Genomic DNA, 21,988 nt, shown 5'->3' with positions numbered 1-21,988 from the left:
ATAGGTCTGCTGTGAATCTAAGGGGTGCTCCTTTGTATGTAATTTCCTTCTTTGACCTTGCTGCTTGTAATATTGTGTCTCTGTCCACAGCATCCATCGTTCTTACTATGATATGCTTGGAGTGTTTTTTCTGGGGTCTCCTTTAGCTGGTACCATTCTGGCTCCTTGGAATTGGATGTCTGCTTTCCTTAACTCTGGGAACTTTTCAGCAATGGTTTCTTTTACTCTAGCTTTTTCATTGGGGTTGTTTCCCTGTCCTTCTGGTACTCCAATGATTCTAATGTTCTTCCTCTTGGCGTCATCCACTTGGTCTCTGATTCTCCTTAGAGCCATTTTGATGTCTTTTCCTATTGCTTGTTCTTCCCAGTGCGAGTTATGTTGCTCATCTTCACGCTCGATGATCCTCTCTTCAGCTGCACTTATCCTATTGCTAAGGGCACTTACTGAGTTTTTAATTTCATCCACTGAATTCTTTATTTGTGACTCTTCTTTTTGTAGCTTTTTAAAATTCTGTTCTCTTTTTTTCCTGTATTTTCTTGACTCTCTGTTCTATTGTTTCTTTCATTTCTTATTTTAGTCATTGGATATCTCTTCCATTGATTCTTTGAGTAGATCCTTGAATACCCTCTGCATTTTATCCTGGAATTCTTTATCAATAAGAGCGCAATTGTGGACAACCTCGATTGAGGATGTTTCTTTTCTTCATATTCTCCTTGTGGTGGAGATTTGCGCTTTGGAGGAGGTACTTTTTAGTTTTGAGCTTTTACAGCATATTTCATACAGGTATTTTGTTAGAAATGGAGTAGGCGAGTGGAATGTTGTATTCTAGTAGAGGTGGTCAGAAATTTTTAGTTGGTATTAGGTGACAAAGTGAGAGATGAAAGTCCTGAGTGCCCAGATTGTGAAATATAACTGCGGCTGGCCACCCAGGAGAAGGCCACGCCCACTTCTGGGAGGACACACTCCCTATATGGTGGCCATGCCCCTGGCCCATCCCAGGGTCACTCCCACCCAGGATCCTGGAATGTAGGAGGAGCGATGGAAAATCCCATGGAGCTGCCTCAGGTGTCCCCTTCTGGAGGGTGTCCAGTTCTGCAGGAAAACGCGGGGGACTGGGGGTGAGGAGTGGTGAACCTGGCTTGTGCTCCCCCTACCCACCTGGAGGGGAGGGGCTGATTAGGTGATGGACAGTCCCAAGGAGCTGCTGCAGGTGTTCCCCGCAGGTGTCCCCCTGTGGAGGGTGTCGAGTTCAGCGGGAAAAGGCACGGGGCTCTTGTTTTATTTTTACTTTATGTTCCAATCTTAATGGTATCACCAGCCACTCAGTCAACCTAGCTAAACCCTAAAGTCTCTTCCACTTTCTCCTGCACAAGTCTCTGCTTTCTGACAAAAGGGAGGACCTCAGAATGCTGACATAAATCTAATACCCAGGGCCGCAGGAGATAGTGTAGTGCTTATGGAACTTGTCTCACATGCACTCAATTTGACTCCCAGCACCACATGATTGCCAGAGTATCAAAGGCTGTATAGCCTCAGAGGACCCCAAGCACCATGGCCACGTTTTCTGAGAATTGTCTGTAGGGCCCGCACACCTCCTGAGCATTGCTTTCCAGACTCTCCCAGCAACCAAAAAATACGTAATGCCCCAGAAACATGTACTTGTCTTAAATAGGGAGCCTCACTTGAGGTGAGTTTCACAAGGAAATATTGCATGAAAACATAAATCAAAGAGTAGGGGAGACAGTGTAAATCATGTGAGTACAGATCATATATTTGGTGAAATGTGTTAAGATTCAGATGCCCTAGTCTTCGCACCAGGGATATTCATTCAAAAATGCCCCAATATACTGGAAAAGTTCTAGAACATTAGATGACTGAAACTCAATTATGAGCAACTTTGTAACTGTGTATCTCTTAGTGATTCTAATCGTTAAAGTAAATTTTAAATATACCCATCAAAGTAACTTTTTTACCACTAAATGGGAAAGATACTTTCTAATACTTATCCTCACCAAAAGCTCAACAGAGTGTGACACTTGCCAGGAAATGTCCTCCCTTGCATTTTCTCATGATACTTATTAGTACTTAACTCTTCTGTTTCTTCCCTTTTCTCATGCCAAATCTTCGCATCTCCCTTGCAAGCTCCTGAAACATTATCCATTCAATATTGATGCACTTTGCCACTGCTCCTCTTGACGTCTTGTCCACGAACTGATTCTAAAACATAACATAGCTGCAATTACAGTATTCATGCCAAAGACAGTCATTGATATATCTTTGGGTTTAGCTTTCTACAAGCTATTGGCACACAGGTGAGTAACATTTTTTTCCTACAGAGATCACAAAAATAGTTATGCTGGGTTTTAAAGTTCCATCAGTATTTTTAATGTTTTATTGAATATCTGTGATATAGACCATTACAAATCTATTCATAATTTGCTTCCAGTCATACAACGATCCAACTTCCATCCTTCCTCTAGTGTACATTTCCCAAAACCAATATTTCTGGTTCCCTAAAACCATCCCCCAACAAACTACCCCCACCCCCAGCCTGTCTCTATGGCAGGATCTTTAATTCTTTCTCTCTATCTCCTATTTATTTTGTGCATTAAGGGTCTCATACAGGTACTAAGAGGTCATCATGTTTGTTGGAATTTAGCATTTTTATCAGGAAGGTAAGGTTGGAGTAGCTTTGAGGTATGGAAATGACTGCTGAGGCTTCCATAAGTACAGGGCAGTGGGTGTGGGATGCCCATCCTGCCCAGAGAAAGCCCGGAGATTTCAGTCACAAAACACACATATCCGAATTTTCAGCTGTAATGTTTCAGTGAGAGCCATCCTGAGACGGTGGAAACCAGAGGAGGGCATGGTGGCGATTTTGGATTGTTGGAGAAAGTGGCTGCACTGGGTTCTGGTTGGGTGGGCACCAAACTAACCTGCCTCCCTCCGATTTACGCTAGTGTCTTCAGCCTTTTGCAGTTCCGAGGTTAACTGTGGCTGTTGATATCTTCCAGATTTGTCTATGGGTCTCTGAAACAAGACCAATGCATTAGCTTGTATAGCTGAGCCAGGGGTGGTTTGTTATCATGGCTCCCACATATCTTTAGGGAGTTTAATTTCTCGAGAAACGTAGTCCTGAGTTGTTGGGAGCCAGCCAGAGGCACAGTGGCCATTTGAGGTTTTCGGGAAGCATGAAGACACCATCAGACTGTTGATGCACTCACCTGAGGGTACAGGTTGACTTCCTGCAGGCACTGCACAACCAGACTAACAAATATTCATTGAATGAATGAACGAATAATCAACATTTTCAAAATGTGTCTCTTTCTTGCATTTTAGAAGGGTAACTTCTAACAGGAAAATAATCTTCATGGTATAATCAAGACCTACGATTTATTCTTAATATATTTAATAAAAGCTACACATTTTGGAAATTTATACAAAGAAATTCTTTTAAATTATCTGTCTTCATAATTTACTTGTAAATTACTAAGATTTCACTGTTTCTTCCACCGTTCTTAGCATAGAAATTTACAGACAGAATGTGCTAAGTAAAAATTCATTTTGGCACTTCTCTTCAAAGTAGTACTGGAAGTACTTGGAATAGAAAATAGATAAGAAAAAGATATTAAGGGTTTTTCGTATATGAAAGGTAGAAACAATCTCTCACTATTCACAGAAGATATCATACTATATTTAGAGAATACTAAAATCTCTACGAAAAAACTCCTAGAGGCAATCGACTTTTATAGTAAAATTGCAAGCTATAAACTCAATACCCAAAATTCTATGGCTTTTTTTATATGCAAGTAATGAGAGAGAAGAAAGTGACATGAAAAAGCAATCCCATTCAGAATCGTGCCTCAGAAAATCAAGAACCTTGGAATCAGCTTAACTAAGGAGGTAAAGGACCTATACAATAGGAAATTAAAAAGGACACGAGGAAATGGAAACATATATACTGCTTATGGAATGGGAGAATTAACATTGCCAAATGGCAATTCTCCAAGAACCAGTGTAAAAATTCAACTTGATCCCTATAAAGATACCCATGACATTCTTCAAAGAAATTGATCAAGCACTCCTGAAATTCACATGGAACAACAAACGCACACGAATAGCTAAAGCAATTCTTGGGGAAAAGACGATGGAGGCATCACCTTCCCCAACCTCAAACTCTACTACAAACGATAATAATGAGAACAGCATGGGACTGAAACAAAGGCTCAGCTGCAGACCAATGGAAAAGGATTGAATATACTGACACACACACTAAAATATATAATCATCTAATCTTTGATAAGGGAGCAAGAAATGTGAAGTGGAGCATGAGAGTCCTCTTTAACAAACTATGCAGAAAAAACTGGACAGCTACATGCAAAAAAAAAAAAGGCTCAGACCTCTACCTAACACCATGCACAAAAGTCAGATAAAAATAGGTCAAAGTCCTCAACATCATACCAGAATCCCTCAGGTACAGCGATGACAAGGTCGGCAAATCCCTCCACGACATTGAAGCAAAAGGTATCTTCAAATATAACACCCCACTTGCCAAGCAACTGGAAACAGAGATAAACAAAGGGAACTATCTTAAATTAAGCAGCTTCTATACCTCAAAAGAAACAGTGACCAGAAACAAAGACTCCACCATGCGGGAAAGACACTCGCAGAAGCCTACCAGGTTCTCTGAGAGTGAGAACTGGACAATCAGAGTTGCTGTCTTCTAAATAAGATCCAGTCTCTGGATGTTGGCTATTGATGGCATTACATGGATCCAGGGGTAGTTCGTGGTTGTAACACTTAATTACTAGAAGATGGGGGATCTGGAAGGAGGGGGCACAGTCTTGATCTGAGCAGCCATGGAGATCTCATCCCCCGGTCCCGCACATTTGGGTTCCTCTTCCAGTTCCTTCATGCATGAGGCTCCTTCAAGCTTGGGAAGAGTGGTCTTAAGCGTACCTATGGCTGGTTGCAGAGGTCTTCAGCTGCCGGGGCTCTGCTCAGTGCGGAGAGGGAATCTCACCACGCCACCTCCAAGGGGCCCCAGTGAGGAAAGCCAGGTGCGAGGTCAGGATATTGTTGTTTTAGACATATTTGGAATTAATTTTAGATCGAAAAGTACACATCATTGAAAATACTTATGTGCTTAGTAATAAATTACTACACACTTGTTCAATCACGTCAGAGACCCCACTCTGCTCAGAGAACTAGATTTTTAATTACAGATCCGTTTTGACCATGTGTCATTACTGAGAATCACTATCAGTAGATATGAAACTCACTATACAGAATGATGCACACAGGTTACTATGAGTCATCTATGTTGTTAATGTGAGTTGGCCGTTAAACTTCACTGAGACCCTTTGTTCTGTCCTTTATAGGAGCCACATGATTCTCACCTTCCGTTCAAGTTGAACTTGTAATAAGGTGGAATGAAATCATCAATATGCTTCTCACCTCATTCTTCAGGAGAAAAATCCTACATACATTCAAGGTGGTCAAAGTGCAGACAACACCATCCACCTTTTCCTGGAGATGTATAGGGGACTGAGGTGAGAACAGCAAAAGGCTCTAGTTTAATGGTCTTAATTAAGGTTTCAGGGAACGACATTAAACAACCTCATATACCATCTTCCAAAAGAATTATTTTGTAAAACTGATGCCTAGGGTATGGTAAAAGATAATATGGTAAAAAACATATTTTTCATTCTGGGACATTAAATTTCTAAATCTATTTATGCATGCTGCTTTGAAATACATTCCTTGATTAGGAATCATTGTCTGCCATAGGAGTGAGGAAGGACAACACTCAAAGTAATAAGAAGAGAAAATATGGAAAAATTAACTCCTACTAAGTTTAACACATTTACTAAAATTGAAATGATAAAATGATGAGCATGGTCCTTGCACAGAGATGATATGCAAACTTGTAAAGCATTCCATATTTTTGTTGCAAGAAGAATGAACAGGTCTACTTTAAGCTAAGAAAATCCCCACAAGTACAAAAATTCTACATAAAGAGAGCAAAAGTCCCCATCACAACAATCTCTCTCAATGTCAATAGACTAAATGTGCCAATTCAGAGGCACAGAATAGGAAGATGAATTAGAAAACTGAAACCAACGATCTGCTGCCTGCAAGAAACACGTCTGAACAATCAAAGCACCCATGGGCTAAAAGTAAAAGAGTGGGAAATAAGCTTTCAAGAAAATATGACCTCCACAAAGCTGGAGTGGCCATACTAGTATCAGACCACATGGACTTCAGGCTAAAGGTTATCAGAGACAGTGAAGGTCATTTCTTAATGATCATGGGATATGTACATCAGAAAGAACTCACCCTCCTCAATGTATATGATCCTAATGACAGACCAGCAAAATACTTAAAAACAACTTCTAATTGACTTATAGAAAAACATTGATAGCAACACAATACTAGAAGGAGATTTCAACACTTCTTTGTCACTTCTCCATAGATCAAACAGACTGAATCTCAGCAAGGAAATCTTTTCTTTAAGGGAAGTAATGAACAACCATTGGCTTAGAAAAGAAATCAAAGAGGAAATAAAATGTTTCCAGAAACAAATGAGAATGAGGACACGAGCTACCAGAACTTGTGGGACACAGCAAAAGCAGTGTTAAGAGGAAAGATTATAGATCTGCCAGAATTCATCAGGAAGAAAGAAAGGGCCTACATGAATAAATTAGAGCTCAAGATTTTGGAAAAGGACCAAGAAAAGTAGTCCAAACTAGGCTGGAGGAAGGAAATAATAAAACTTGTACCAGACATCAATGAGCTAGAATCCCAAAATACAATCCAAAAGACCAATAAAAGCAAAAGCTGGTTCTTTGAGAAAATAAATAAGATCAATAAACCATGAGAAGCCTCTCAATGAAACAAAGAGAAAGAATTCTAATAAATCGAATCAGAAATGCAAAGGGGAGTATCCTAATAGAAAGTACAGAAATCCATAGGATCATCAGAGATTATTTTGAGAATCTTTGCAGCATGAAATGAGAGAATCTTGAAAAAATTTGATAAATTATTGGATTCCAATTGCCTCCCAAGGCTGAACCAAGAAGATTTGGAATACTTGAACCTATCACTAACAAGGAAATTGAAATGATGGTCAAAAGTACACCTGCAAACAGAATCCATGGCCCAGATGGATTCAATATTGAACTACTTCAAACCTTTAAAGAGAAACTGCTTCCAACATTTTTAAGATTTTCCAGGAAAGTGAAGAAACAGAAATACTCCCAAATAGTTTTTATGAGGCAAAGATCACCCTAATACTCAAATCGATAGAGATACCACAAAAAAAGAAAATTACAGACCTATTTCCTTGATGAATACAGATACAAAGATTTTCAAGAAAATACCAGCAAAGAGAATCCAGAAACTCAACAAAAGATCACACACTATGACCAAGTAGGTTTATCTTGGGGATGCAAGGATTGCTTAACATTCTCTAGTCAATCAACAGAATACACCATCTCAATAAAATAAAGATAAAAGTCATATGATTATATCAATAGATGTAGATAAAGCATTTGATAAGATCCAGCACCCATTCATGATGAAAAACTCTCAACAAAATTGGAGTTGAAAGTACTTTCCTCAATCTAATCAAAGCAAATTACCACAAACCCACAGCAAGCATTATTCTCAAGGGGGAAAATCCAAAGTCTTGGAGCAGAAATCAATGCAATAGAATCCCAGAATACAATCAGGCACAAAACAAGTTACCCACTCTCACCACTCCTATTCAACATAGTACTTAAAGTACTTGCCATATGATTTCGGTAAAAAAAAAAAAAAGATATCAAGGGCATCCATATAAAAAAGGAAGAACTCAAGCTTTTACTATTTGGAGATGACATGATACTATACTTATAAAATCCCAAAGAATCTACAAAAAAGCTCCTGGGAACAACAGATTTGTTTAGAAAAGTAGCATATTACAAAATCAATATCTGGTACTCCATGGCTTTCCCATATATTAATAATGAAAGAGAAAAAAGAGATAGAGAAAAACAATCCCATTCACAATAATACCTCAGAAAATAGAGTATAATAGAATCAACTAAAAAGGTTAAGGAACTATACCAAAAAAAAAAAACCTACAAAACACTACTTCACGAAATAAGAGAGTATTATGAGGAAATGGAATCTCATCCCATGCTCATGGATTGAGAGGTTTAACACTGTCAAAATGGCAATACACCCCAAAGCTCTATAAAGATTTAATGCACTTTCTATAAGGATACCCATAACATTTTTCAAATAAATAGATTAAACACTCTTGAAACTCATACAAAACCATAAACTCCCATAAAGAGCTAAAGCAATCTTTGGTAAAAAGAAGAAGGGAACACCTTCCCCAACTACAAACACTACTACAAAGTTTTAGTAATCAACATATCATGATATTCAGATAAAGACAGGCCTAAGATCAATGGAATATAGTCAACTATCCTGACGCTGGCCCTCAGATTATTATTACCTAATCTTTCTTAAAGGCTCAAGAAATATGAAGTTGAGCTAGGAAGTCTCTTCAGCAACTGGTGCTGGGAAAACTGGACAGCAATATGCAAAAAAAATGAACTCAGACCTCTTTATAGTGCCAGGCACAAACTCAGAATAATATGTATTAAAGACCTCACTATCATACTTGAATTCTTAAGATATATGGAGAAAAATGTGGGAAGATCCCTTCATGACATTAAAGCTAAGGGAAACTTCTAGAATGAAACACCACTGACCAAGGAAGAGGAAGTGAAGATAAACAAATGAGACTACATTAAAGTAAGAAGTTTCTGCAACTCAGAAAAAATGGTGACCATGATCGAAAGACAGTCCACATAATGGGGAAAATTATTTATGCAATACCCATACAATTAAGCTCAAAATTCTGACTCCTGTATCATTAAGAACACTAAATAGTTCCCGTGAATTTTATTCTTCTTCACATATATTTATTCTAAAATATTTTAGATTTACTTTTAAACCACAGGTAAAAAGGTAAACTTATAAGTTTTTTTAAAAATAAAAAATAATCCCTATACATACCCAGGTGCGACCCAAAAAACAAAAAAGCAAGCAAGGAAGCAAGCAAGCAAGAAAGAAAGAAAAAAATTAAAAATTAAAAAATAATGCCGTTTGCAATGCTAAGGATCAATCCCAGATCATCATTCTTTGCGTTTTTGGGTCACACGTGGTGATGCACAGTGGTTACTCCTGGCTCTGCACTCAGGAATTACTCCTCACAGTGCTTGGGGGGACCATACAGGATGCTGGGAATCTAACCTGGGTATGCCGTGTGCAAGGCAAATGCCCTACCTGCTGTACTATAGCTCCAGCTCCCCCCCTCCCCATAATTCATCATCTTGAGTGCCTCAGATTTTTACCTTCCATTTGGAAACTTCATCTTTACATTGACACAGTAAATTGAAACCACAGAACCATTGAATGGCATGTTATAATGGTAGCACCCATGAGCAAACATTGATAACCCATAAGTTGGCATGAATGAATTCTGTCTCAGAGGCTTCACTTCTGAGGATACCTGTCACTACCTCCTTTCTGTTACGTATCCCAGGATTAGAACCTACATCAGGCCATCAGTAGAAATTGTCCACCCGAAAGCTAGCCTTCCACTGGGATCAGAATCCTTGATCCATTTAACTTGAAATTTTTCATTCATGACTTGTTGACCTTGTTTCAGTTGGAGGCATCCAGAGCATAAACTCAGCTTTCCCGTTGTTTCCACAGGAAACCCAAATACCTAAGAATGTTATCATTTCTGACGCCACTGTTACAGATTTTTTGGAATCCCACGGTAAGATACTATCATTAATGTTATAATATTACTGTTCTCTATAGTCCGGTCTCCCCAAATAAATCTCTACCCTCCTCAGTCCAAGTGCAGACTCCAGTGTATAATGATCCTGAACATACTTATAATAGTTTCACTCAGGTTCTCCCCTAAAGTGCACAATTTAAGTTCATACCAATCCAAGTTCTTATTCCTAAACTACCAGAGTGGGCTTGTTCCTCAAACTTGTGTTCTCCCTTGAAGAAATACCGTGCTTCCTTTCTCTATGTCTCTCTTTGCTTGTTTTGTTAAATGACTGTTCTCGCTTGAACATATATTCCATTCCACCCTACAAATGTTTCACAAGTTTCTAAGCGTTTTTCAATAAAATATATTTTGTTTCACTAAACTAAAATTTTAAAACCCCAGAGCATTCTTAAAACCAATATTTGTATCTTTTAAACCACAAATTTTGAAAATGAAAGGTGGTAAAGCAATGGAATACTACTCAGTTGTATGAAGTGAAATCTTCTTATTATTTGTATATAAAATGTATAACATGAGGAAATTATGTTTATTGACAAAAACCAGGCAGAGAAAGATAGGCATCCTACAAATTCAGGCATATGTGGAATATGGAGAAAACAAATTAAAAAAATAAAATGAGACAGACAAACCTCTAAACATTATTTATATTTTATGATATATAATTCAATTAACAATGGTTTCTCATACACATAATTCCAACATGACACTCCGCATTCTCTCAAAGAACAAACCCTCCCTCTCACCCAATCCCCCAGAATCCCTCCCTCCTAATCCCCTGACCCAATTGTGTGGATCAGTTCTCCCCTTACATTGCTCTTGAACTTTTGTTGCTACCTTGCTGTGTGTCTTTACATCCCACATATGAGAAAAATCTCTCTGTATCTGTTCCTTTCCTTAAGGCTAACTTTACATGCATGATATCCTCTAGTTTCATCCAATGTTGAAAATTACATAATTTTGATCTTTTCAAAGCAATAAAAACAAACTTTAGAACTATGAGACTATTTAGTTACCAGATCGAAAAGTTTAATCAAAGTGGAAAAACTGAACAATGGTGAATGACAGAGTAGGCCTTTCAGTAGTGAGTGTAATATGATACATGCAAGTTGATTCTGCATAATCCTAAAATTTATGAAATTCTATAATGTAATTCTATAAGGTAATTTTAAACAATCAAAAAAGTATTTAAATAATTTACATTTATCTATGATTATGACGTATCTTTTGTGTCAAACTATCAGAAATAAAAAGAATGTGAGATAGAGATATGGTGTATCACTATACTTTTAAACAAGAGAAGCGCTAAAAATTTCTGTATCTTGATGAACTCTCATATAAATTGACTCCAAAATCAAATTACTATACTCAAGGAATAATAAAAGTCAACCAATTTAATCTTTTGCCTTCACTCAGGTTCCCATCTGCTGAACTCTGGCAGATGAAACAATTTTTATTTTATTTTATTTTTTTAAAATTTTTATTACTGAAACACCATGATGTACAGTTGTACATTTACAAATTTTTGTGCTTGGGTTTTGATTATACAATGATCACATGCCCATTCTTCCGCCAGTGCCCATTTTCCACCACCATGTATTCCAGTATCCCTCCCACACCAATCCCCCCCATCCCACCCTGACTCTGTGGCAGGGCATTCCCTTTTGTTCTCTCTCTCCTTTTGGGTGTTGTAGTCTGCAAAAGAGGCATTAAATTGTAATTATGTTCAGTCCATAGTCAGAATTTTTATTTTCAAAGGATTTCTTGTCAGAGGTTTGGCATTCTTTGCTAGCAACCAACTCATTTTCTTCTGCATTTTTTTTCTAGAAATATATACTTATACTAAGAATGATTAGTCATGGGATCAAATTGACAAATGTCCCTGTTTTTACTTCAGTTCTGTTTCCTCATTATCACAAATTATTAGCAGTGGATAGAAAATAACTAGCCCAAAATTCGTGGGGGAAATGGAAATGTTTATGCTTTCCATAGTTTGGAAAATCCCTGTCACTAGTATAGTGACATACATCTAAATTTGTAAAGAATATGATTAAGAAGAGGTAAACCATGACTGCCACTTCAAGGAAGAACGGGCCTTCAGCAAATATCCTTGATTTCAGAAGGATGGCTCTGGCTTGGATGGTGTCAAACATGAGAGCTGTGAGCTACCTGCAGTTAACATATGCTCTGAGGTTATGTGGTGACACTGCTGAGAAATGTCGAGAGCCCTGATTAGGTAGGGTCATGGGGGAGAATGGAATGATGACAAGAAAACAGAGCAACAGGACAAGATCATAGATTCCTTTGTATAAAAGTTTTCATCTCTAATATATTAATCTGTGAAAAAGAGAAACAACTTCTTATCATTCTTCCTGGCAATATATTATCCTTACATAGTGCTTCAGGCAAAAAAACTCTTCCCTTTTAGTTATTATAGCCTGAATATCTGTGAGGTCTTTGAACTCTTTCTATGTATACAGTGCTGATGAATGAAACCAATCTCACTATTTAAGTATCTAAACTGCAATGTTCTCACCATTTAACTCTCTAAACTCTGATGGCTCCAAATCTTCTGAGATCAGCTTTCATCTCTTCCATGATATCCAGGCTTCTCTTCCCAACTGTCAACTGTTCCTTTCTTTCTCCCTCTCTCTACCAACTATGGTCTCCCTGCGAAAATTTGCCAAGACAAGCCTTCTTGAAATATAGACATAAGTTGACTTCTCCTTTTTTTTAAAATTTAGGCAATTTTGATTTTCAAAGTCATTTATATTGGAGATTTGTCATACAATATTTCAATTCTAATCACACAACCAGTGTCTGCATCCCTCCACCAAAAAATTACCCATTTCTCCCTGCATTCCCACTGATTTCCTTGACAAACACATTTTGAATTTTTACTATTGTACTTTGGATTCCATACTTACAGTAGTCTTGGCATTGGTGGTTAAGACAAACACCTCAACTTTTTCATGCTGGCCTTCCTGGATCAATGCCCACTGACACCATGTAGGGGAAATATATGAGAACAAATCATTAAGCTCCAAATTTTTCAAATAATCTTTAAACAATTCTGATCGAAAGGAAAATAGTGAGAACTGGAGGAGACAACCCCTTGTCAGCCTGCAAAGTCTTTTAATTTTTCCACATTACAAAAGAAGAAATCAGTGAAGGAGGTCTGTCATTAGGCAAGTTAGGTTACCCTGCTGAGGTGTGGTCAACAGGGTGTTTTGTGCTCTTCTCTCCTTCCACCAGAAGTCCCAACCCTATGATTTTTGTCTCTTCAGTCCGCATAAAATGAAAAAGTTTTACCACACAGACATCCATGCAATGAGCCCAGCCAAGGTGATAAAAATAATTTTCAGCAAATTCATAGGTTAGTCATGGTAGTAGAATCTAATATCATGTTTTTGTATTGAATCTGCAGGAGACACATATTACAAACCTTTTCATGGTTCAGTTTCAATCATAGGATATTTTAACACCTAACCTCCACCTAACCTCCACTAGTATACAGTTCCATTGCTAATGTCCCCAGTTTCTCTCCCAAGACTCCCTGTCCCAACCCCAAACCCCGCCTGACAGCCTTCTGTCTCTACACTATTGCAGGCACCTCTCTCTCTCTCTCTCTCTCTCTCTCTCTCTCTCTCTCTCTCTCTCTCTCTCTCTCTCTCTCTCTCTTTCTCTCACACACACACACACTCACACATCCTTTAGCTATTATGGATTGTAATAGAGAGAGGGAGAGGTTCTCACGTTTATTCCTTTACCTACTTTCAGGACTCAGTTCTCACCCAGAGTAATCACTTCCAACTATCATTGTCATAGCGGTCCCTTCTTTATTCCAAATGCAGTGTTTGATTCCTTAACCAACCTTGAATGTTTTTAAAAGACCAAATACAGGAATATTAATTCATTTTTAATTTAATATAAAATATGCTGAATTTACATGTTAAATGGAGATGGATATCTTTTTCAATAGTCTATTTGGGACACTGTCCTTGACTTCTTCTATTAGGAACTGATTATGGTACACTATAATCTCTAATTCCATCCCTAGTCCTCGCTATTCTACTTCTACTAATCAAAACAAACTTCACTTTAGATCTAGTTTTCCGGAATCTCAACTAAACTTATAGTAAAAAAATAAGTCTGATCAAATACTTCTGTTATCCAGCAGCTGTTTAAGATGCTTACACAAGTGAAAATAATATTGAGAAAGAAATGGACACTCCAAAGTGTCATTGAATTATGCAAAAAAACATGTTGTAATTGACCATATGAAAGAAAGAAAATTAAAGTAAATTCCTTGGTAAGTTCTGGTAGTCTTGGAACCATGTTGCCCATGGGGTAATCAGCTAGCAAAGTCTTCCTTAATTTGGATGTTCCTTGTTCACATCCCTGATATCACTCTTTTCCTCTCAGATCCCGTTCTCAGTAAATCATGTGCTGACCAGATCTTTTGTTTCAAGCTTTGTTTTCAGAGGAACCCAAATGTCAAGTCCTTCCTTTTCCATTTATTGTCTCCTTTTCCATCATTTCAGACTTTTCTCTCAGCATTTTTTCCTCACTGAATACAACTTTCCTTCAAGGGAGTTGAAGTTTGTTAGTTTTGAGAGTTTACTGGGATCATTTTCCTCTAGCCACACATGAAAGTTAGTAAAACACTATTCAAGTTGTTGTGTTCCCAACCAGTCAACTACCCTTTCCTGGGAAATTTTGTTTGCAGTTTATTCTCAGTGTGTCAGAAACTGCATTCGTTTTCCTTCATTTCCACAAAAGTAGTTACTGGTACCAAGCAGACTTAATTAAATATATGTTCCTGTTAACCCACTTGCATTTGGGATCCATGTGAACACCTTTCACCTGGCTTTTATGAAAGGTGGTCATTCAATTTGCTTTTCTGGTGGCATTCTATTTCTCATTATTCCTCTCCACAGCTAAGTAACGTGAAAATACAAACTTTCATAAATGTTATGATTGAAAGCTCCAGAAGGAATGACCGCCCTTTCAGCTCTCTCGGTCTTATATGTAACCTGTTCTTTGGAACCTATCATGTTTTCATATTTTTGTTTTGCTTATCTTTTTCAAAAAACATTAACGTAATTAAAACACATCTACCAACTCTCCTATGATGATCACCAGCTGTGCAGTTCCCTACCCTTCACGGTTTCCTTGCCATCCATCCATCCATCACCCCATTAACTCTCCTAGGACCATCTCTTTCCACCACCAACTTCCAGGATCAAGGTTAAGCGGTACCAACCGCTTTGGGAGTGGTGACCTAGTGCGCATGTCTTAGTCCGGTACATCCCCCAACACAGTCCCAACAACACTTATAACGTTGGTTCTTGTGTGAGATGCAGTTAAACGCGATGTGTAGAGAAGGCTACAATCACCAGGGACCATGGAAGACCACAGTGCAGCCCCTCAAGATAATATAATTTGAGCTCCCCCTGCTAGAAATGTCCAGATGCCATTGCCTGAAAGCAGGCTTGACCACAGCAGGGAGTTTACAAATGCAAAGACTTACAGAGGCAATGAACCTCATAGTTGATACTAGCTAGCAAAGTGTCACCGTGATAGAGACTCTGAATATTGTTGGGAATAAGGGAAATGGTGCAGGTAGGGGTGCTGAACAGAGGGCCAGAGGACATGGTGACTTATCTTTGCATCTCCCAGGAGCTCATCTTCAGGCTTCATGCTGCAACTGTTCTCTTGGCTTGGTCCCTGTTAAGAGTCATCCTTGAATGACTCTGAGGGCGTTTACCACTCATCTGGAAGGTTCATTCCCCAGTGTATGTGTTCACAACCCCCAGGCATCATTTATGATTAGACCACCCAAACCTTTTAGAGATGTGTCTCAAATTTCATTATTTTCCAAAAGTGGCCCTGAGGCATAAACACAGCCTCCATGAAAGAATTTTAACTTTATTTCGGGTCACCTTTGACTCATCTGCCTTCTTTAGCCTATTCCATTTTTTTTTCTTTTAATCCTAATCCCCAGATTGTGTCATTTCTCCCATTTTTTTTTGGAGGACACCAGGGAAGGGGCATACTTGACTGTGCTCTGGTCTTACTCCTGGCTCTGCGCTCAACTTTCACATCTGGTGGGTCTCTGGGGACCCTAAAGGATTGCAAGAATTGAACTGGGTTCTTCTTGCTTGCAGAGCAAATGCCCTGTCAGCAATACTATTCCTCTGACTCTACCCCACTCTTCATCAGGCCCATGCAATTTCTTATGGGCTTTAGAACCCTGGACCAAGTATATCTTTCTTAGAGTCTTGTGTATTCCTCCTTTGTCCTCTCTATAACTTCCTATTCTTTCCCATGCCATCCTTCAACCCCTGGCCTCTCCCCAAAACAACCACAGCTTCTCAAACTTCATAACTTTTATTAACAACCAATTAACTATGATGCATCTCTTCAATTTGTTAAAAATATATTAGAATAAATAAAATTTGTATGGCATTTCCGTGTTTGTCTAAGGTAACTATCTGGTACCTAAAGTGGTACCCACCATTCCAGCTATTGGTCACTGGTCACTTGACATGATGTTTCAAATTTGTTTACAAACACCTGCATGGGAACACCAAGATTCTACCAGCTGTTGGTTGCTTTGATGAGAGAATGATGTCATAAAATAGGCAGTTGAAAGGTTGAGGCTAGCCAATCAGATTTCCAAGAAGAATACCGGATTGGGTAGAGAGAGAGGTAGAATGAAGCAGGCTAGGGAGATGGAATCCTACAGTACAGTTATAACAGTTTCACCATCCTCAGACTCTTACGTTAGAAAAATACTCCCATTATACTCAAGAGCTTACATATTTCATTAATAAATCAAGAAAATTACTAAGTAATCATTTATATTGCACTGTTCACCAACATCATTATGTCTTATTATTAGTATATTTTATACAACGTTTACAGCACAGTGGGTAGGGCATTTGCCTATACAGTTCCATTGCTAATGTCCCCAGTTTCTCTCCCACCACAACCTCTCCCAACCCTAAACCCCACCTGACAGCCTGCTGTCTCTACACTATTGCAGGCACCTCTCTCTCTCTCTCTCTCTCTCTCTCTCTCTCTCTATCTCTCTCTCTCTCTCTCACACACACACATCCTTTGGGCATTATGGATTGTAATACAGAGAGTGAGAGGTTCTCACGTTTATTCATTAACCTACTTTCAGGACTCAGTTCTCATCCAGAGTAATCACTTCCAACTATCATTGTCACAGTGGTCCCTTCTTTATTCCAAATACTCGCCTTCAGCACTTGTGGCAAGCGTCAAACCATTGACCAATTCTCCTGGCCTGTGTTTCTGCTATCCTTGGGTATTAGTCTCACAATCTGGTTTTTTATATCCAAAAAATGGGGTAGTCCAATCAGTATACCCCTTTCCTTCTGACTGATTTTATTGAACATGATATTCTTCCCTGTACATCCATTTATAAGCAAATTTCATGATTTCAGTTTCCTGCCAACTGCGTAGTATTCAATTGTGTAGGTATACCATAGTTTCTTCTGGCTATTGTGAATAGTATTGCAGATGGTATTTCTGTTATAAATATCATGTTTAATGTAAATTACATAGGAAAATACTTCCCACGTTCCAAACATACAGAATCCACTCACTAACAGAGCTTTTTTTTAATTTTTTCAAAAAATATAGTTTATTATGATGCTTTCTAAAAAACGGAAGCTATTAACAAAAACTCAGGGAAAGCATATTCTATAAATGCCAAAAATAATAACCTTAAGAAAGGACAACTGCTACGTGTTCTTCGTCCTCAAAAATCCATGTGTTTCTTGATATATTTTCAATATCTTTCGATAGCCTTAAAATTCTTCAACTTAATTTCTAAACATTATTTAAAGTTATATTAATTTAATAGGTGTAATCAGCTTTATAGAATATTTATTTGATTCTTTCATATTTTACATAAACAACGTTTGAATTAACCATAGCAATGTAGCACTGTCCTCCCATTGTTCACTGATTTGCTCGAGCAGGCACCAGAAACGTCCCTATGGTGAGACTTGTTGTTACTGTTCTTGGCATGTCGAATACTTCACAGGTAGCTTGCCAGGCTTTGCCATGAGGGAGGGTTACTCTCAGTAGCTTGCCGGGCTCTCTGAGTGGAGGAGAGCAATCGAACTCAGGTTGGCCACGTGTAAGGCAAACATCTTACCCACTGTGTTATGGCTCCAGCCCATATATATATTTATATATATATATGTGTATTTACACACATACATATCTATATATTCCTCTTACACGGCTCTTAAGCTCCAACGCATATTTCTTCCTCCTCCAATTCTTTACTACTTCTCTCCTCATACTTGGGGCTCAACTAATTTTCCGAGTCCCCTCAGATGCATTTCTGAGGCCATGATAAAAGAATGCATAACACATACATGCAAGGAAAGCACAAAGCATATGTAGATAAATTTCATATGGACATATAATTGTGATGACAAGTTTACAAACTGTATTCGCTTCAAGTACAGAGTTCCTGATCTCTGGAACTGTATTCATACTCCATGCACTGTCAAATATCCAGCTACTGTCCACAACTAAGTAACAACACTCCCCTACCAATTTCAGTCATTTACTTCCCCTCCTATAAGGACGATTTTGATGTCAGAGTGTAAAGGTTTGATTTTGCTTTTGTTTATTGGTCCATTTTATTTTTTCTTTATATTCCAGAAACAAATCAAATATTTTTTTAAAAAAATAAAGGACAGGAGGTGATATCAGTCAACAAATTAAATAGTTGATGTGGTTGAGAATCAGCAAGAGTCTTCCACGTCAGTGTGAGGAATGGAACATCCAGTTGTCCTTCCCAGCATATTTCCAAAAGGCTGTCTTGGAGCAAGGTACATGGTGGGAAGTACCGCAGGACAGTAGTAGTGTCTTGAACATATAGGGGCCTATGTTCTTCTATGAAAATGTAATGGTATTGACCTCCATTGCAAACCACAACACCCTAAAACAAAGAAAAAGCAAAAATGAATGCCCTGAGTTGGGGCAAAGTGGGAGAGATTCATTCAGAGAAGTCATTTATTTCTTAGAGTATTGATTTGTACAGGGAATTCCTCACAAAATTCTTTATATAATGTCGATTGAGGGACTCAAGGATAATGTTCTTATTACCATTTTCAAAGAATACAAAAATACTCTTTTAATAAGATTTTCTTGGAACTCTATCTAAAAGCTAAATGACAACAATTAAGTTTAACTCAACATTTTCTAAAGCGCATCACATTAGTACTTGAAAAGAAATTTTAAAAGACTTTGGGAGATGGGAGGAGGAAAAGTCATGGATTTATAAAGATTAGTACAAGTCTTTGGGTGTGTGGGGCATGGGAGTTTGTAGAAAAGTTGAGATCACACTCAGCTATGTGATCTAATCTCTATATATCTATTCTCTAAATTAGATGCCAGCGATATATTCACACAGGTGTATTCATATGACTATCATGTACACTAAGGACATCCAGGGAAATAATTCTTAGCACTGACATTCTTGGAAATTTAAGTAGTAATCAGGTTTTTATCGTTATGTTGCTATGATTTCATACGCAGTGTTTGTTTCCTTAACCAACGTGGAATGTCTTTAAAAGACCAAATGTAGGAACATTCTTTCATTTTTAATTTAATATAGAAAATGCTGAATTTACAGGTTAAATTGACATGAATATTTTTTTCAATAGTCTATTTGGGACACTGTGCTTTACTTGTTTTATTAGGAACTAAATGTGGTACCCTATAATCTCTAATTCCATCCCTAGTCCTCCCTTCTCTACTTGTACCAATCAAGACAAACTTCATTTTAGACCTAGTTTTCAGTAAACTCAACTAAACATTAAAGTAAAAAATAAGTCTGATCAAATAATTCTGTTTTCCAGCAGTTGTTTAAGATGCTTACACAAATGAACAGAATATTGAGAAAGAAATGAACACTCCAAATTGTGTTTTAAGAAGGCAAAGAATACATGTTGTAATTGACCATATAAAAGAAAGAAAATTAAAGTAAATTCCTTGGTAAGTTCTGGTATTCTTGGAACCATGTTGCCCATGGAGTAGTCAGCTTGCTAAGTCTTCCTTAACTTGGATTTTCCTTGTTCACGTCCCTGATATTACTCTTCTCCTCCTCAGATCCCATTCCCAGTAAATCATGTTCCCACCAGATCTTGTTGTTTCAAGCTTTGTTTTCGCCAAATTTCAAGTCCTTCTTTTGCACTTATTGTCTCTTTTCCCATCATTTCAGACTATTCTCCCAGCATTTTTTCCTCAGTTAATACAACTTTCTTTCAAGGGAGTTGAAGCTTGTTAGTTTTTAGGGTTGACTGGGATCATTTTCCTCTAGCCATACATTAAAGGTAGCAAAACACTTTTCACGTTTTTCTGTTCCCAGCCAGTCAACTACCCTTTCCTGGGAAAATCTATTGACTGGTTAGTGTCAGGTCAGTCAGAAACAGCGTTCATTTCCCCCCATTTTCAACCAAGTAGTTACTGGTACCAAACAGAGTTTGTTAAAATTATGTTCCCGTTAACGTATATTTGCACTTCGGATCCATGTGAACACCTTCCACCTGGCTTTTTTTGAAGGTGGTTATCCAGTTTGCTTTTCTGGTGGCATTCTGTTTCTCACTATTCCTCTTCACAGCTAAGTGATGTGAAAGTAACATATTTAGTAAATAGTATGATTGAAAGCTCCAGAATGAATGCCAGCCCTTTCAGCTCTCTCGGTCTTATATGTAACTTGTTCTTTGGAACCTTATTTTCGTATTTTTGTTTTGAATCTTATTTACAAATAATATTTTAACTCATTTGAAAAACATCCACCAACCATCCCATGACGATCACCAGCTGTCCAGTTCTCTACCCGTCCCGGTTTCCTTTCCATTCATCCATCACCCCATTGCGTCTCCTAGAGCCATCTCTTTCCACCAAGACCTTCCCGGCTGAAGGAGAACCGGTACCTACTGCTTTGGAAGTGGGACCTAGTGCGCATGTCTTAGTCTGGTACTTCCGGCAACGCAGCCCCAAAGCCATTTATAACGTTGGTTCTTGTGTGAGCTGCAGTTAACAGCGATGTTTAGAGCAGGCTACGGGAACCAGGGACCATGGAAGACCAAGGACCAGCCCCTCAAGCTAATATAATTTGAGCTCCCCCCACCAGACATTTCCTGATAACTGGCTTGGCTACCTTGGGGAGTTTACAAATCCAAAGACTTACAGAGGCAATGGACCGCATTGTGAAAACACGCTAGTGAAGTGTCACCGTAATAGCAACTCTGAATATTGCTGGGAATAAGTGAAATGTTGCAGCTAGGGGTGCTGAACAGAGGGCCCGAGGAAATGGTGACTTATCCTTGCATCTCCCAGGAGCTGATCTTCAGGCTTCATGCTTCAATTGTTCTCTTGGTTTTGTCCCTGTTAAGAGTCATCCTTGAATGACTCTGAGGGCATTGATCACTCAGCTGGTAGGTTTATTCCCCAGTGTATGAGTTCGGATCCCCCAGGCATCATTTATGGATAGACCACAAAAACCTTTTAGTGATGTGTCTCAAATTTGGTTATTTTCCAAAAGTGGCCATGAGGCGTAAACACAGCCTCCATGGAAGAATTTTTACTTTTCTTCTGGTCATCTTAGACTCATCTGCCTTCCTCAGCCTATTCCAAAATTATTCTTTTAACCAAAAACTGCAGACCATGCCATTTCTCCCAATTTCTTGTGGAGGAAACCAGGTATGGGGCATACTTGATTGTGCTCTGGTCTTATTCCTGATTCTGTGCTCAAGTTTCAGATCTGGTGGGTCTCTGGGGACCATAAAAGACTGCAAGAAATGAACTGAGTCTTTCTTGTTTGCAGAGCAAATGCCCTGTAGGCTATACTCTTCCTCTGACCCTACCACACTCTTCATCAGGCCCATGCAATTTCTCATCTGATGGGTTTTATAACCCTGGACCAGGTTTGTATTTCGTAGAGTCTTGTCTATTCACCCTTTTTCCTATCTCTAACTTCCCATTCTTTCCCATCCCATACTTCAACACCCAGCCACTCCCAAAAACAACCACAGTTGACAGCATCTCAAAATTCATAGCTTTTATTAA

The 21,988-nt window shown here is 38.4% G+C and overlaps 1 pseudogene; it reads left to right on the top strand.

Moving 5' to 3' along the window:
- The first annotated feature begins 5,855 nt into the window (after positions 1-5,855).
- On the top strand, positions 5,856-5,949 carry LOC130033830 (uncharacterized; annotated as a pseudogene).
- Positions 5,950-21,988: the final 16,039 nt, after the last annotated feature.

Source organism: Sorex fumeus, unplaced genomic scaffold (genome assembly GCF_029834395.1).
Source record: "Sorex fumeus unplaced genomic scaffold, SorFum_2.1 ptg000054l, whole genome shotgun sequence".
NCBI lineage: Eukaryota > Metazoa > Chordata > Mammalia > Eulipotyphla > Soricidae > Sorex > Sorex fumeus.
The sequence above is the reverse complement of the archived record's forward strand: the minus strand, read 5'-3'. Positions and strand labels throughout refer to the sequence as shown.